At 35.5% G+C, this 16,738-nt stretch overlaps 2 pseudogenes; both read left to right on the top strand.

The window, feature by feature from the left end:
- The first annotated feature begins 525 nt into the window (after positions 1-525).
- On the top strand, positions 526-6,693 carry LOC140694347 (olfactory receptor 5M3-like; annotated as a pseudogene).
- A 7,078-nt stretch (positions 6,694-13,771) lies between these two features.
- LOC140694375 (olfactory receptor 5M3-like) lies at positions 13,772-14,701 on the top strand (annotated as a pseudogene).
- The last annotated feature ends 2,037 nt before the right edge of the window (positions 14,702-16,738 follow it).

Below are 16,738 nucleotides of genomic sequence, written 5' to 3'. Positions count from 1 at the left end.
CATAACTAAAATCTTTTGCATATTTTTACAATATTTTCCTGGTACAATTTTTTTCCCCTTTAAAGGAGGTACTGGGGGTTGAACCCAGGATAAGGTCTACCACTGAGCTATACCCCTCACTTCCAGCATGGCACAATTTTTAACCACAGTTTCAGTGATTTAAAAAATCTTTTATATCTCTCCTCAGATAATCAACCAATGCCTCACATATGACAAAGACATGTTCAGAAGAAATCACACTGAAGTGACAGAATTTATTCTCTTGGGTCTGACAAGCCATTGCGAGTTGCTTTCTTTGTCTTGTTCCTTGTGGTTTACATAGTCATTGTGATAGGAAACCTGCACATGATTGTCTTAATCAGAACTAATGCTCAACTTCACATGCCCATGTAATTCTTCCTCTCAAGTTTGTCTGTTCTAGATCTGTGTTTCTTCACAAATGTCACTCCCAAAATGTCAGGGAATTTCTCATCAGAGAGGAAGACTATCTCATAGGCAGGCTGTCTGGTGCAGTGCTGTATTGTCATGGTTGTGGTCCTTACAGAGCACTACATGCTGGCCATCATGGCGTACAACTGCTATGTGGCCATCTGCAGTCCTCTGCCCTACAGAAACCCAAGAAACAAGAAAGAGTTAGAATCAGGTTACTTGGCTGGCCTGAAAAACCTCAAATATTAGATCCAGAAACATATGTTTTTGGGGTCACAGGCTGAATTACTATGGGGTGAGAGAAGGAGAACCCAGTGGAGGGATGTGCCCAGTAGTCTAAGTACTGGGCAGCCCTGTGGTGTTTCCTCTCACATCTAGACCTGTTTCATAAAATATGCAAGAATGCATTAAGCAGCATTTCATGTATAATGATTATCACTGTCTTCTTAAGTTAATGTTAGTAAAATCTAAGCATTAGTTCAATAAGTGAGTCTTTTGCTTAAAAACAATTTTGCCAATAGAAACTCAATTTATCAATACTGTGATTGTTATGATCATGAGGAAATGGAATGTGGTCTTCAGGGTTTGTGAACATTTATTAAAAATGTGTTGACTGATAGGTGGTCCAAACAGTCTTGCTTCTCAGTTATTATTGTTTAAAAGCTTATTCAGTTAATGTTAGCTAATATTATGTAATTATATATTATATACATAGGAGGCAGGGTAAAGGGGACTCAGAAATAAGTAAATAAATGTGAAACCTGAGTTTTTAACATCTGTAATAGTATCTTATCTTTGGAGAAAGGGGAGAGACAAAAAGTGAGCTTGAAGTTTTCAGGCTATGTCTGCCAGAGAAACAGAGACATCTATGACCTTACTCCAATTTCTTTGTGTTAGATTTGGGAATAGAGGGTAGGCATCACACTTATTCCATTAGATTTTTAGAATTCAAGTACAAGGATTGCCTGTGTTCTTTTTTTCTCACTGAACCACAAGCAACAAATCTCCCAAACAATGATTGTCACATGTGTCTGGCTGGAGAGGAGGGTCTCAGTCTCCCAAAGGCTTCTGTGCTCCAGCAGAATGTGGTAACTCCAAAGTGTTCACTGTTTCTCAAAGGAATAAAAAGCACATAAAATTAAAAAATTAAGAGGTTGCAGAGTTCCTAATATGGAGAAAGCATCCAGTAAGAATATCGGTATAAAACTAGAATATGAGGTCCATGAGAGCAGGTAGTTTATTATTTTTTTCCCTGGATTTCAGGCACATAGTAAATAGATAAATAAACAAATAAACAAATAAATGCATGTCACTGTCTAAAGACAATGACACCAAGGTTAAGAATGCTGTGTTTTCTAATGCTTTGTGGGTAGACTTACCCTCTAGAATACAACAACCCTGTGGAAAGCAGAGTAGGAATTAGTCAAGTTAACTTTCTTCCACTTTGGAAAATGGAGCCTTAAAATATGAATTAAGCTCAATTAGAGGAATAAAGCTGCACAGCTTACAATATAGAGACTGTGGGCTAAAAATTATACCCATGGCATTTGCAATTATAAGTCAGTAAAAATTAAAATTGTATTCCTCAAGTACATTAATTTATTTTCTCTCCAAAATGGGTAGAAACTATAGATATGAGAAGGATAGCTATTGTAGATCATCTTCTATCAAATAAAATAATTTATTAAGACAAGATCGGATGCATTCAGGGTGGCATGCGGAATTTTTTACAGTGTTAGGAAATAGAACAAAATATAAACAACAGCAATAAAAAACGGTCACCCCTAATGCAAGAATCAAGTTGGGTTTTAGAGAAGTACATTAATTCTTTCAGACAAGGGGAAGCTCGTCTGAGGCTCATTACATGTGTATATGACATCCTTTTTTATTCTGTCATTGCTTACAATTCTTTCTTACTGAAAAATGGCAGGAATGTTCTTCATTAATACAAAGAATTGTGCTAAGTACAGTTTATTTGAAATATATGTTGTGGCTGACGCAATATCGACATGTTTATTATCACATGGGAAACTAAGAACCACTCCCACCCACAAATGCAGCACAGTCATCAGTATACAGAGAAAACACTGTAAAAAAAGAGGATGAAAAGCAAAACCTCAAGTCCTTTTAGCCCTTTAATTAATTAACTAATTTAAAAAACTCTAATTCTGCCGAGAGTTATTTTGCTCTTGAGTTTCATTTTCCATTACAGGTATTGCCATCTGTAGCATTTTAATTATCTCTGCAGCTTTCTGTCCATATTCTCCAGTGAGAAAGCCCCACAGTGGGAAATCCAGCTCTTACAAAGCCTTCTGAATCATGCAGTGGTGACACCAGATGAGATGTTCCCAAGAACATTTTTTCTTCATGTACAGGTAGGTTCATGCACAGGTAGAGTCTGTGTATTTTCATAAAGTCAGTCCAGAGCGTGAGCCTTCTAGGTTGCCCTTGTAATTCTCCATAGGAAGAGCACGTTCTGGAAGGGTTGTTAGGAGGTGTAATTAGAAAGGCCTCACTGTGGCAGTGGTGGTCAGATGTGGTTGGGGGCTCTGGTTTGATGCCCTTGTCCAAGAATTGCAGTCATTCAGTGGCAAAAGTATACACCATACTACCTAACAAACAATGAGAGTTCTCCCCATAAATGGTCACTACATGACAATCAAACCTTTGTGTTTCTGTTTTCTGTGCTAAAGACATTTTCTCTTCAGTGCAAGTGTTGGTCTCAGTCTCTCCCTCTCTGTCTTTCTGTGTCTGCTTCTCTCTCTTCCTCATATACAAACATAAAGTCATGAAATTAAACTTTTATATAGTACTAGAATGTATAAGATACGAGTAACATATGTTCAAACACAGTTCTTGATAAAGAAGCAGACTGGACCTCAAAACATTCATAAATGACCTTGTGCTCCTTAAAATCCAGACCCTCTTTTCCTCATTCTACCTTCTACAGACTAGTGGTTGGGGTTTCACATTGGGGTAGCCTGAGGAAACATCTTCTCCTTGCATGTGATCTTCTAGTATTCTCTGCCCTGTTACAACTAGCTCCCTGAGGAAGCCTGTAAGACTCGGGTAGTTGTAACTCATGGGCCCAGCGTTTCTTAGGGTGGCCAATTATCTTGGTTTTCCCAGGACTGAGGTGTTTCTCTCAGTCAAAACTTAATATTCCTAGACCAGGAAATTTCTGGCTAAATTGGGTGGCAGCTGTTTATGTCACATTTCTCCCACCACAGACTGAACTGGTAGCAGACATAGATAGATTACATTACAGGGCAAAGTGTTTGAATCTCACTCTGCTCCCCTGTGCAGATTTGTCATTCAGTGGCTGCTAAAATTGAAGGCCTCCTTGGAGCTGAAGACTTGGCTCATGTAGCTTGACTTACGCATTGATACACTTCTCACTAAGTTCTTAAAGCCTGATACCGTTTTCCTTTTGCTTATGTTTCTTGATGACATTTGCTATAAAAGTGAAAAAACAGTTTAAAAAATTCTCATTACATATATAAGGTTTATTAATCATCAAATAAATCAATGACGTTGTAGAAAATGTTTCTTTAGAATGCCTGTATAGAGTGTATAGAGGAGGCTGGGAGTATAAACAGATTTCTTACCTAAATATGTGGGAAATGGCTAATTATCTGGAAGAAGAGGCAAAAAGAATCATGCAGACCTCCCTGCAGCACAAAAAGGATATTTGAATAGATCTGACAGCACTCTCTATTCCCCTCCTTTACCAACTCATGGTTAGATGAGGTAACACCTCTTTATATTTGACATTTCGGCAGAGGCAGCCTAGAGTGCAGGTCTTTGTACTTTACTTTAGTCACTACCAACATTCCAGGGGAGGATGAATATTATCTCATTTTTCAATCACCATCTGATATCTATTATGTAAATTTCAACCAAGAGATGAGTAGTGGGAGGCACAGATATAACAAGGAAGCTAAGATAGGGACAAATTCTAGGGGATGAAAAAGGAAGGACAGATCTCAACTAATAATGGGTAGGAAGAGAAATAGGCAAGAAACAGGTTGGTCATAACAGCTTATTACAGATAAGAGAAGAACCAGTGATTTTTCTGGAAATTAACTACATGAATGAATGGATGAATAAGTAAATATAAAAGTGATGATGATGTTTTTCTAACTTGTACTTTGATGGCAAATACAGGATATTTTCATGAAGAACCATCAGCTGTGCACTCCCATGGCTCATAAATAAATGGACCATAAGTAAAATCTTACTGCTGGTAAATGAGCTCAAGATATTTAAACTAGCATATAAGAATGTGCTAGAAGGAACCAGAATCCAGACAGATCAGCCATCTTAATCTGATACAGTCAAAAAGTAAAAAAAAGAAACTTCTTCTCTAAACCCTGAAAAATTTTCCTTCACTTTCTGGTACATTTAAAAATTTTCATTAAAGTGTAAATAATTATAGAATAATAACACAGTCCTTCATTTAGTATTCTGTTTTTCCTAATTTATTCAAAGTTCTAAGAAAAAAGGAAGAGACTGGAATAGAATGTGTTAATGCTTCAAGACACAAGGGAGGAGAAGAGTTTAAAAAAATGGAGGTGATGCTTCAATTTATCTCTTTTAGGCTTCTTTGCAACATGGACAATGGCTGACAAGGATTCATTTTCTTATGTTGATTTTCCAAATTAGAAAAAAAATCACCGAATCAATGTAATGCTTTAAGAGGTTTTTTTCTTTTCTTTTTTTCCAATAAAGATAGTTGTTTTATTTTAAACCATTTTATACAGTGTTATTAGGTCATTTTTTAAAATAAAAACATCTCAAGCTTTCAAGGTTAAGAAAGGAGGTATCATTTAACTATCTGATTATGGATCAGCATTTCTTTGCTTATGACTTTGAATAAATTTCTTACATATTTTATAGACCTTCTAACTCTATAAATCTAGTGAATAAAAAAGTATGCACTTCCTAAAAGTTGGGACCATTAGTAAAAATTCTTTCCCTTTCCAGGAGAGAGCAAGAACAAAAATTCTTCCTCTAAACTTTTTCTTTATAAACAAGTAAAACTAGATGCAATAAGTTATGTCATTATATTCTATAATTTTATATTATTCTGCCAGTTTCTCTGTAAAAGAAAACTTATGTATATATATGTGCATAAGGGAAAGAAATACTGCTAAGTAAAGACATGGGGGAAAGGAGAGGAGAGAGAAAAAGAAAACTTGCAGAGGAATTGAAAGAGAATGGATTGGTAAGATAAAATACAAATGAAGAATGACTATATTTGAGATATGTATTTTTTATTTCTGTTTATTTTATTAGACAAAGTGCATCTCTGCCTGGATCAGATTCAAGAAAGTGCTCAATTTTACTGATGTGACAGAATTTATCCTCTTGGGACTAACTAGTCATCCTGAATTACAGCTCCTGTTCTTTGTGGTCTTCTTACTGGTCTACATTGTCACCCTGGTTGGGAACGTTGGTGTGATCGTACCCATCAGGGTCAGTCCCCAGCTCAACAGCCCCATGTATTTTTTCCTCAGTCACTTGTCTTTTGCAGATGTGTGATTCTCCTCTAATGTCACTCCCAAAAGGTTGGAAAATTTGGTGTCTGAGACCAAAACTATTTCCTACCCTGGTTGTACAGTGCAGTGTTTCTTCTTCATTGCCTTCATCCATGTAGAAGTCATCCTCACTGTGATGGCCTTTGACAGGTACATGGCAATTGGCAACCCTCTGCTCTATGGCAGCAGAATGTCAAGGATTGTCTGTATTTGACTGATCTCTTTCCCTTATGTATATGGCTTCTTTATTAGTTTCATCTCCACATTGTGGACCCATGGCTTGTACTTCTGTGGGAACATTGAGATCAACCACTTCTACTGTGCAGACCTAGCCCTCATCAAGATGGCCTGCGCAGGAACCTTCATTAAAGAATACACCATGCGCACAATGGCGGGTATCAACTTCTCTTACTCTTTGCTAGTCATTATCATCTCCTACATATTTATCCTTATTGCCGTCCTAAGAATGCACTCAACAGAAGGAAAAAAGAAAGCCTTCTCCACGTGCGGATCTCATTTGACAGCTGTCACCATATTTTATGGAACTCTCTTCTTCATGTACCTCAGAAGTTCAACTGAAGAGTCCGTGGAGCAGGGGAAAATGGTGGCTGTGTTTTATACCATGGTGATTCCCATGTTGAATCCCATGATCTACAGCCTCAGGAACAAAGATATGAAGGAGGCCATGAGCAAAGCGATCAGTAAGACATACTTAATGAAATAAAATAGAAACAAAATATATGACGAAACCCATGGTTCAGTAGAAGGGTTAGAATTAACTATTTCTCTTGGATAACGTTGAGGATAAGTTGTTATTTTTGTTTTCAATGAACAGACAAAGATACTGTACAGTTGAATAAGGAATAAGGTGTAAGGATAAAAGCAGCACATTGTAAACAGGACTCCCTGGGTCTATAACACATGACGATATGAAAGCATGCTGACAATAGCATCCTTTCCCACACAGTGTCAGAGTCAGCAGGTCATTTTGTAGCTGGAAGTGTTTGTTATGGCTTTTCAGTATTTTACAAGTCCACTCTTTCAATTCTGTTCTTAGAAGAACTGTAATGGTCCCTTCTTGCATCTAAACGAGGTGGTGGTTCAGGATGTATGTTGTTATTTTTAAATACTGAAATTGACTATTATTTCACTAGTAGTCATTGTAGACAACAACACTGACAGTGGAATAACTTCTGCAGAATATGTTATAAGCTCCATGTAAGAAATGCTAACGAATTTAACTGTATGCTATATGAGATTACCTTTTCAAATGTATGCTAATTAATTAAATAAACCTCATTTATATGTAAACATATGTATTTAAATCCTATTTGTATCTTACCTTATAATGACTATCAGAAGGTAGTAACACAATCTCATTGGTTAGTTTTGGATTGTATTTCCATAAACCTATTGGGGAAAGTGTAGATATATATTTACTTTTTCTTTCTTTCCTTTATTATTGAAGTGTTTTGGGGTTTGGTGGTAGTAGAAACCAGCTGAACCCTCATTGGTTCTAGCACATGCATTTGTAACATCATCCATTTTATATCTATTTTTAAAATTAACAAATCATCAATATAACAGATGCCCTGAATTGTGGGGTTTTTTTTAACAATATTGTTGCCTCTGTTTCAAAATACTTTTACTTAAAAGATGAGAACAATTTGAGGCACAAATTGCTGATTTTGATTGTAAATGCACAAAATCTGTAACATTTCTTGTCAAGATTGAAGTCCTGTTCATTTTCTTTTATTTAACAATATTTTCTCAAGAAATTTAAAAAATAAAGCAGGATTTTCACAAATAAAGCAAAATCATGCATGCATTGTATATGTGTATATACATATATATACACCTGTTACACATCCATCCACATGTACATGTATGGATATTTCTGTTTGTACGTGTGTGTGTGTGTTTGTGTGGGTGCATGTGTTTCAGAATAGTCAACCTGATCAGGACTTTGCAGGAGTTGCTACTTAGGATTTTCCAAAGGATCAGACTAGTTGTAACATGAATTAACCAACATAATGATGTCATTTATTACACTTTATGTTGTATTATACACAGTGTCATACTACATTATTTCCCTGCCCACTACATTTAGTGTATAACACCAAACAGCCTACTTCGCCCACAACAGAACTACTTTCTCTACTTAGCTCTCTCCTGACCACAGATTGTAAAACTTAGTCCACTTGAAAACCAAGAGATTTTAAAGGTTGTTATGGCCAGCTGTGTTATTTTAACAATTATAAACAAACCATATGGGGGGAGGGTATAGCTCAAGTGGTAGAGCACGTGCTTAGCATGCATGAGGTTCTGGGTTCAATCCCCAGTATCTCCTCAAAAAAAAGTAAGTAAACTTAATTACCACCCCCTCACTGCCAGAATAAAACAATTTAAAATATAATAACAAATAAATAAAATATAAAAATAAAATGTTTTAAATAAATAAATAAACTGTATAACCATTCACATAACAGCTCATGCAATGGATACATATATTAGCATACTTATGCTTAATTTAAATGATTTAGAATTTATTTTTTGCATTTGGTCTGAAGCAAGAAACTAATACTAATTTTCATAAAATATTAATTGCCACTTGTTTTTTTAATAATCTTCTTATCCCTGATAATTTTAAATGCCAGTAATATTATACATCAACTTGTTTCTATTTCTCTTAGTTCATTCCCCATCATTCTAATCTGTTCTTTAATTAATTAATGACTCATTCATCTAACAAATATTAGCTGAGTGCCTATTATGTACCAGGCACTGTTTTAGTTATTTGTTATCAATGAGCAAAACAGAAAAAGAAATTCTTGATCTCATGAGTCTAGGGGTGTGAGACATATGTAAACAATTAGCATAATATATAAATAAGTCATATAGTATGTTAGATATGTTATGGTGAAATCTGGAAAAAATATCATGATATAAAGGAGCAAAAGAGTGCTTCTAATTTAGTCATGGGAATAAAGGTAGATTTCTTTGAGATGATAACTGAGCAAAAAACCTCTGCAGGTGGTTTAGAGCTGAGCCACACAGTTGTGTGCTAAGTCATAATTTTAGTTTCAGGGACTCATACTTGTTTCATCTTTCACTGGAAAAGTGGAGTCACAAGATCATGAAATACAGAACACAGGACTGGCTTATGCAAGTTAAGTGACACCATCACCAGGTTTAGTGTGATACAAACTCAAAGCAAATCATGTCATTTGATCCCAGGACACCTTCAAAATAACTTGAGTTTGAGTTTGGGGAAAAATAAAATTGTGCAAATTGTAAAAAAATAAAATAAAATAAAAACCACAAATCTCATCAGTATGTGGTCCTCTGGAGATGCACTTTCCCCAGGGTCATTTCTGGTGAAAGCCTCTTAATTGCTTCTTTTTTCTAATGTAAACATTTAAGGAAAACTTCTGTGTCCTTCCAGTTTCTCTTTTGCCTGGTTCATGTTGTTTGCCATCTCTTCTACAGCCTCCAATGTTCAATTCTGCATCCTTTCTGGGAACACTTATTTTCATTCTGAGGTTGGCACACAAATGCATTGATCTGGAACTGGAAAATGAAGGTTGCATCTTGAATTTTATTTACATTTATTCTTTATCACTAACATTAACATGAATTAACATTAATTATTTCATAAATGTTATCTATGTGTAGATTTGTATTTGTGTGTGTTCAGAGAGAGAAACAGAAAGAAATATTCTATGCAGATTTCATTATTTGATTATTGCAAACTATTAATGGAAGCTACAGTTTCCAGGAGTGCATTTAATATTTAATAATAATTGTGCCTTGAATATTTATTATGTGTTAGTGTGTAATAAATCTTTTCATATTCACAAACACACAAAGAACTTAATACTGTTATTATTGTTACATCATATTAGTATAGTGAAATTATAAACAAAACATGAGTAATCCTGTCCAAGTTCTTAAATAAGTCATGGAGCCAATGTCTGACAAAGCAACAGAATGAAATATTTTATAATTTCTCATGCCTGAACCTGAAGGAGAAAGAATCCACATTCATGTGTAACTTAATTTGAAATACAAAATGCAGCAACATGGCTGTTTGGGTACATCTGCTTTGCCTGGAGATGGCGAGGAAAATCCTGTAAGTGCTTCTCAGTTCCCCAGACCCTCCATTCTTCCCCAGACCTCACACTCACTAAGATCAGAGCTGATCATTCCACTTTGCTGTGAGCTCATCATCACTCTGTATCACCTGGCTAATCACCATGCAAGTTTACATGGATTTAATTTTTGCAAAGTACTAACAACACCACTTTTTTATATCTTTTTTTTTCTCAGGCACCCTTGGTTGCCTGTAATTAGATCTGGTTTTCAAACAAGAATTCCTCTATTGCTAATCTTTGATAAATGCAAGAGTGTGAAAACCACGGGCAGCCCAGGCACACTGCTGACTCGGCATCAGCACGATCTGTGGAAAGGCTAGTCACCCTGTTCCAGGCACAGACTCTCTCCTTCATCTTTGTATTTCTCCTGTCTTTTGTGATGCTGTCTTAAGCAGATCTTCCATTAATTTCTCTTTGTCTATGAACCTGTGAATCTTAAAAAATCCATTTTTTCTTGTTTAGGGAATTCATCTTTTCAAAAGTTAATATATTCTTTTTTACATTTTTACAAATGAATTAGCATAGTTTGGGCAGGTTACAGATAGATCTGTGATCTTTTTTCCTGTTCCTGTTCCCATGGACTGAACGTGTACACAGGCAGCTCGATATGATCCTACAGCACATTCAGGACAGATACAGTCCTCCATCAGTATCTGACGGGTGCGTTCCAGGACCCCCGCTGCCTCCCAGGTTACCGAAATCTGCAGATGATCAAGTCCCTTCTATGGAAAGGTGTAGTTTTTGCATATAACTGATGCACACCCTCTCATATACTTTAAATCATGTCTAGATTATGTCTAACACCCAATGCGATGCAAATGTTTTGTAAATAGTTGCCATAGCCTGGCAAATTCAAGTTTTGGCTTTTGGAACTTTCTGGATTAAAAAAATATATATTTTCCATTCAAGGTTCATTGTATCCATGGATGTGGAACCTGCAAGAGGGCTGACTGTACTCATAATATGTTTGCTCTCCTTTCCAGACTTTCTAGGCTCCGCTCTAAAGCTGAGCACATAGCAACACACTAGAAAAGTGTACAACCAGCAGAGAGGGAGAATATTTAATCAACTTGTCTTCCTACTTGGTATTACCTGTTTTTTCTTTTTTCTCAAATCTATGAAAACGGTTTTTTGAGGGTTAAAAACGAAGTTGAACAGCAAGGTTTTAATTTGAGTAGGCATCAATATTTAACAAAATAGTTAAAAAACAATTTATCTTTATGTCAGAATGATTCCACGGAAGTTCAAAAAATAAAAAGATGTGAAGATTTGGGTTGTCACAGGTGATATATATGAATATAGAAGCGGATTGTGACACACTTGCTCCACACTGTCAAGAACAAACCACACCATCACCATATTCACTCAATTGCCTGTCGTAATGCAACTGGTTTATAATTTTGTTTGCATTAGTTTTTTAGCTTTATAAGTGCCACACGTGGTTACTGAACATATCTGAGAAACTTTGGAATAAAAAAATGCCCCAAAACAAAAAAATACTTCCATATTACTACTTTCCACCTAGTGATTTGAAGTCACCTTTTATTTCCTAAAGACTCACAAATATATTCCTTTAAGGAGATAACATAAGTTTTATAACATGAATGATAAATTGGTAGATAAATAATTTTAGTAAATTTATTAATACACATACTATGAATCATAAGCTGAGCAATAGCAAACCAAGCACTTGATTTAATCTTTAATATAATTTTAATGAAACTCTGCTTTAGGCATAGATTGATGCCAAACTATAATCCAAAGTGATCACATGTGTTCTCTAAGATTTAATGTGTCTGTGTCTAACTACGTATTCTTAAATCCAAATGGTCACGTCAAATTGACCATCAAAAACTCTTCGAGGGGAGAATGAGTTCCATAAAGGTGACACGAGGCCTTGGGATGGGGAGGTGGGTGGATGGGGAGAAGAAACCAAAATTATACAGAAAGAATGGTATTCTTTACATCACAAAACAAAGGGTTTTATCTTTTCCAATTTTAACTCTTATTATTCCTAATATTTTTAAGCCATGAGTTAATGCTTCAATTTTTTACTAATTAGCCTAAGACCCAGGAGTCATTTGTCAGTCTAATTTACTTGCGTTCATAGCATTCTCCTTCCTCATGAAAACCTTTTCTTTACAAAAGGGGTGAGTAGAAGGCAGTGGATTACTTTTGTGAATAAGAGTCTATTTATTTTCACTCTGACAATGAGGTCATCTTCTTACCTGCTGTGATCTTTCTTGGTCGTAACTCTAAGATAACTTTGGATACGCATCAGAGGGTAGTTGCACAAAGTATAATCCTGGAGGTAAAAACAAGGGTTCTGGGAATAATCAAATGACATTTAGACCTTGGAGAGCATGGCACAGTCCTAACTCCAACAAACTCATCGCCCTGTTACAAAGTTCTCTCAGGAATCTTTTTTGGTAGAATTATTCTCTGTGTTCCAAAGAATTTTAATGTTTGCTGAATTTGAGGAACTCTCTCTCTCTGTGTATCTCTTTTTGCTTTATTATTCTCTCTCCTTTCCTTCATTTTTAAGCTAGGAAAATGCCAGCTAGACTAAGTATAATAGAATTCTTTCCCACACAGCTTCTCAAAGTTTACCTTTACTAGATAAGTCATGTGTCTCTAAGAGTTTGCAGAAGATACAAAAATTTCTCATTATCTGATGAGTGAACCCTTGTGGATTTTTCTCCACAATACCTATAGTGTTTCTATAGGAAAATAATTTTGGAAATATTGTTCTAGAAAAATGTTCCTATGATACAACCTATATCCAGGAAGAACTCCATTGATCACCAAAGAAAAGGCAAACATTCCCCATTTTCTGCCTCCAGCATAACTCTATAAGAGTACACCATGGTTTTAGAAAGACCATTGACACCAACACCACTCTAAATAGACATTGATCTCCTTGTCTTACTTCTGTTTGACTCTCCAGAACGTAAGAGCGGATGATGTCTAGTAGATTACAATTACACATTAGAGATGCCAAGAGTCTGTGTCCAGGTACTGTGCACAATGTAGAAATGTGTATAAATGGCTTACACCTATATTTTGATGACTGCTGTGATCAGTTCATCCCTCTTTAAATGAATCCAAGGATGAGGTTAGATTAAAAATAATTTTTATCTGACATTTAGGGCTGGTGAATTATTTGATTAAGTGACTTCCTTCTCTAATCATGGAGAATATGCCTATAATGAAACAGAGATAAAATAGTAATTTTGAGTGATGATAAAAAGAGAACTATAGCCCTCCAAAATAGATTCAAAATATGAAAATAGCAAACAAGCCAGTGTTGGAAACAAGGGATGTTGAAGAAGTGGTCTTGGAAATTTGGCAAATTCACTATCATGTACTAGCGTGTTTCAATCAAGTTTTGTACACCTGTTATGTAAGTGGGGCTCTGTATTTATCCAACCAGGTAGCATTCTGAGAGCACGTTATGTTAGCAAGTGCTCAGAAATGATTTGCTGAAAACAGTAGCAAAATGCAGTCATAGATGTTTAATAAAGAAAAAAATGAAAAAAGGCATGGATAAAAATGTAAATTAATACATGGTCACTATGTGATTTTGAAATTTATTTCCTTGTAGTTATCACAGGGATTTGTAGCTAATATTGACCCAGAACTGAGAAAATGCTCAATTTCACCGATGTGACAGTATTTATTCTCTTGGGACTCACCAGTCGTCAGGAATGGCAAATCGTCTTCCTCATCATTTTCCTGGTGCTCTACATCATCACTGTGGTGGGTGATATTGGCATGATCGTGTTAATTAAGGTCAGTCCACAGCTCAGCAGCCCCATGTACTTTTTTCTAAGTCATCTGTCATTTGTGGATGTGTGGTTTTCTTCCAATGTCACCCCTAAAATTTTGGAAAACCTGTTATCAGAGACAAAAACTATTTCTTACGCTGGTTGCTTTGTACAGTGTTTCTTCATTATAGCCCTTGTCTGCATAGAGATTTTTATTCTCGCTGTGATGGCCTTTGACAAGTACATGGCAATTGGCAAGCCTCTGCTCTATGGCAGCAAAATGTCAAGGCTTGTCTGTATGCGACTGATTTTTTTCCCTTACATATATGGTTTTCTGATGAGTCTGGCAGCCACATTATTGACGCATGGCTTGTACTTCTGTGGAAAAGTTGAGATCAACCACTTCTGTGCAGACCCAGCTTTCACCAAGATGGCCTGTGCTGGGACCTTTGTTAAGGAATATTCGATGATCATACTTGCAGGCGTTAACTTCACTTATTCTCTAACTGTAGTGATCATATCTTACCTGTTTATTCCCATTGCCATTCTGTGAATGCACTCTGCAGATGGGAGGCGGAAGGCCTTTTCCACCTGTGGCTCCCATTTAACAGTGGTCATCATATTTTATGGAACTCTTATTTTCATCTATTTCAGACGTCCCACCGAGGAGTCCGCAGAGCAGGGGAAAATGATAGCTGTGTTTTAAACCACGGTGATTCCCATGTTGAATCCCGTGATCTACAGCCTCAGGAACAAAGATGTGAGGGAGGCCATGAGCAAAGTGATCTTCAGAACATTTTTAACTAAATAAAATAGAAAGTTTAAATGTCTGATGAGACCCATGGCTCAGTAAAAGAGGAAGAAATTAACTGTTTCTCTTGGATAATTTTGAGGAAATTTGTTATTTTTGTTTTCAATGAACAGACAAAGCTACTATACAATTCAATAGGGAAGAACAGTGTAAGGACAAAAGAAGCACTTTGTAAACAAGACACCCTGGTTCTATAACGCATGAAACCATGCTGACAATGTCATTTATTATTTTTCCTTCCACACAATAGTAGATTATTTTGTAACTATAAATATTTTTTTATGGTCTTTCAGTATTTTAAAAGCCCACTCTCTCAATTCTGATTTTAGAAGAACTATTATGGTCCCTTCTTGCACCTAAAATAGGCATTGATGCAGGATATATGTTATTACTTTTAAATGCTTAAATTGACTATTATTTCATAATAAGTCACTGGTATTATTTTTTTCTTTTCTATTTTATGTCTTTTTAAAATTTTTATTGAAGAAGAGCTGGTTTACAATGTGTTAATTTCTGATGCATGACATAGTGATTCAGCTATTTATATATATATATGTATTCTTTTTCATTTTTTTTATTATGGACTATTACATAATATTGAATATAGTTCCCTGTGCTATTCAGTAGGACATTATTGTTTATCTATTTTATATATAGTAATTAGTGTCTGTAAATTTTGGTCTCCAGACATCTCTTCACCTTCCCACCCCCTGGAAACCATAGTTTGTTTTTTTATGTCTGTGAGTCTGTTTCTGGTTTTTAAATAAATCTATTTGTGTCATTTTTAAAAATTTCACATATAAGTGATATCATATGGTATTCTTTCTCTTTCTAGGTTACTTCATGTATTATGATGTTCTCCAGGTCCATCTATGTTGGCGTAAATGACATTATTTTATCCTTTTATATAGCTGAGTAGTATTCTATTGTACATGTGTGATATATATATATATGTGTGTGTGTGTGTGTGTGTGTGTGTATAGAGGGAGACAGAGAGAGACAGAGAGTGACTATCTTCTATATTCAGTCATCTGTTGATGGACATTCAGATTGTTTCCAACACTTGGCTATTTATTGTATATAGTGCTGCTATGCACACTGGTGACCAGACACCTATTTTAATTAGAGTTTCATTTGGATATGTACCGAGAAGTGGGATTGCTGGATCATATGGTAAGTCTAATTTTAGTTTTTCAAGGAATTAGCATACTGTTTTCCATAATGGGTGCACCAGGCTACATTTCCACCAATAGTGTAGGAAGGTTTCCTTCTCTCCACAACCACTCCAGCATTTATCATTTGTGGACTCTTTAATGATAGACATCCTGACAGGTGTGAGGTGATACCTCATTATAGTTTTGATTTGCATTTCTTTGATAGTTAGCGATATTGAGCATTTTTTTCATGTGCCATTTAGCCATTTATATGTTTTCATTGGAGAAATGCTCATTTAGGTCTTCTGCTCATTTTTAGATTGGGTTGTTTGATTTTTTGTTTTTGAGTTGTACTGGCTGCTTGTATATTTTGGAAAGCCCTTGTTTAAAATATGGTTTTAAAGCATTTTAATATCTGTGAGCAAATGGATTTAAATGTTTCATTTTGAAAGCACAGTTTTCACTTAAAAAATTAAATTGATATTCATGCAGAATACTTGGCACATTTGTGACTTAGATATGGTATTAAATACTTTAAAATAACTTTTGTATTTGAAAGAAATAAAATATTGAGGGCGTCTGTCATTAACAATGACATGTACTGATATAATATATTAATATAATCTGGTTCACTCTTGCACCTCATTTAGGTAAGTATAAGCATGAGGCAATAACCTTGCAACTTGAACTTCCATAAAGTTTCTATGTCCTCTAATAAAAATAAATAAATAAATGAATAATAAATAATCTGCTCTCTTGATTTAGATAACACATAGCTACTGAAAGTTCAATCACACATTTAAATGATGCATTTAAGTAATCACAAATTGATCTGCAAAGATGTAAATATAAATGAGATCGGGGCAGTGTGAGAACAAACATT

The sequence above is a fragment of the Vicugna pacos genome, unplaced genomic scaffold, assembly GCF_048564905.1.
Source record: "Vicugna pacos unplaced genomic scaffold, VicPac4 scaffold_21, whole genome shotgun sequence".
Taxonomy (NCBI): Eukaryota; Metazoa; Chordata; class Mammalia; order Artiodactyla; family Camelidae; genus Vicugna; species Vicugna pacos.
Note: the sequence above shows the minus strand (reverse complement) of the source record. Positions and strands in the feature narration are given on the sequence as shown.